The 2,071-nt window shown below is 50.6% G+C and overlaps 1 protein-coding gene across 1 annotated transcript in view; it reads left to right on the top strand.

The window, feature by feature from the left end:
- The window catches only part of ftsj1 (FtsJ RNA 2'-O-methyltransferase 1), a 39,882-nt gene that overhangs the window by 30,532 nt on the left and 7,279 nt on the right, over nucleotides 1-2,071 (top strand). Inside the window, exon 2 of the mRNA XM_048619834.1 lies at nucleotides 576-682. The gene's annotated coding sequence lies outside the window, so the exon portion shown is untranslated. The remainder of the gene's footprint in view (nucleotides 1-575; nucleotides 683-2,071) is intronic.

The following is a 2,071-nucleotide window of genomic DNA, read 5'->3' as shown; positions in this document are numbered from 1 at the left end:
GGGGGCGTGGGGCTGCCCTATCTTGTGGGGGTATTCAAACGTTAAAGCGTACAATAAAAGAGTGGGGCGGCTGGTGGTTAGCGCAGCTGACTCATGGCGCCGGGGACCCGGGTTTGATCCCACCCTTGGGCGACTGCCTGCGTGGAGTTTGCACATTCTCCCCCGTGTCTGCGTGGGTTTCCTCCAGGTGGTCCAGTTTCCTCCCACAGTCCAAAGATGTGCGGGTTAGGGTGGATTGGCCGTGCTAAATTGTCCCATAGTGCCCAGGGATGTGCAGGTTAGGGTGGATTGGCCGTGCTAAATTGTCCCCTGGTGCCCAGGGATGTGCAGGTTAGGGTGGATTGGCCATGGGAGGAGATGGCAGGTTCTTGTGAGGAGCGGGTGGGTGTGGGGGAGAGCGTGGGGGAGGTGGGGGTGTGAGATGGGATTCGAAACACCAACAGATCGGACTGGATGGGGGAGATGGGCTGAAGGGGTCGAATGTCCTACTGTTTCATACAGAGAGTGGTTTGGTTGTGTCGAGCGTCACTAAAAGCAGACACGCCCTGACTGTTTTTGATCTTTTGTTCCGTCAGGACACTTTGCAAGAACACCAATCTTTCAAGGGTGAAGTAAAGCTCATCCTGGACGAGTAGAGACTGCTGACTGTGTTGATAAGTGGACCTGGTTCTTCGCTTCACCCGTAAGTGGAACCAATTTGGCGCATGTTGGAGCTTTCTTTTTATGTTGTAAATGACAACAAATACACAAAAATACCACTGTAAAGACTTGGGCTTATACAATTCAAAGTCTGGCCTTGGGTAGTGCTAGGGACCTAGCAGGTACATAATTGTTTGAAGTTTGCGTCACAGTGGTTAAGAAGGCGTTTGGTCTTAAGTTAGGCGTTAGGAGTTGGGGACGTCATGCTGACGTTGTACAGGACATTGGTGAGGCCTCTTCTGGAGCACTGTGCCCAGCTCTGGTTGCCCTGTTACAGAAAAGATACTATTAACCTGGAGAGATTTACCAGCATGTTGCCGGGTATGGAAGGTTTGAGTGATAAGGAGAGGATGAATAGACCGGGACGTTTTTTCACTGGAGCGTAGGAGGTGACCTGACAGAAGTTTATAAAACCATGAGGGTTATAGATAGAGTTAATGTAGTTGACTTTTCCCTAGGATGGGGGATTTCAAGACTAGCGGGCACATTTTTAAGGCAAGAGGAGAGAGATTTAATAAAGGCATGAGGGGCAAATGTTTTACACAGAGAGTGGTTTGTGTGTGGAATGAACTTCCAGAGGAAGTGGTGGATCTGGGGACAGTTACAACATTTAAAAGACATTTGGATAAGTACATGGATAGGAAAGGTTTGGAGGGACATGGGCCAGGAGCAGGCAGGTGGGACTAGTTTAGTTTAGGGATTAGGGTCGGCATGGACTGGTTGGGCCGAAGGGTCTGTTCCCATGCTGTATGACTCTATGAGGAGTGGGATTAGCATGAATGGCCTCTTCAGTGCTGTCCTCTCCAGTTATTTGTTCAAAAGGAGTTGGGCGTCTCTGGCCAGGTCGAGCATTTCTTGTTTTTTTTTTGCCCGTCCCTAACTGCCCCTCCAATCCCATGGTGTCTTTCAGTCAGCCCCATTGCTGCGGGGTCTGAGGCACATGTAGGCCTGGACCGGGTAAGGATTTCCACCCCTGAAGGGACATCGATGAACCCGAAGGGGGTTTGGTGACATTGCCCAGTGGTTGATAATCGCCTCTGGACTAGTTTCCACTTGCATCCAGCATTCACGAATCCGCTGGTATTAACCATGACACCACCGCCTCCCTTCATCATCCTGTAAGAGACTGCAAAAGGATTTAGATAGTCCAGATTGGAGTGAAAGACCTCTGACCTGCATCCCATGACATTCACATCCTTAAATAAGGAGCAGTGGACTCACTACTAGTGTCATAGAGTCATACAGCACGGAAACAGACCCTTCGGTCCAACCAGTCCATGCTGGACACTACGGGACAATTTAGCACGGCCAATCCACCCTAACCCGCACATCCCTGGGCACTACGGGGCAATTTAGCACGGCCAATCCACCC

Source organism: Rhincodon typus, chromosome 44 (assembly GCF_021869965.1).
Source record: "Rhincodon typus isolate 14 chromosome 44, sRhiTyp1.1, whole genome shotgun sequence".
NCBI lineage: Eukaryota > Metazoa > Chordata > Chondrichthyes > Orectolobiformes > Rhincodontidae > Rhincodon > Rhincodon typus.
The sequence above is the reverse complement of the archived record's forward strand: the minus strand, read 5'-3'. Positions and strand labels throughout refer to the sequence as shown.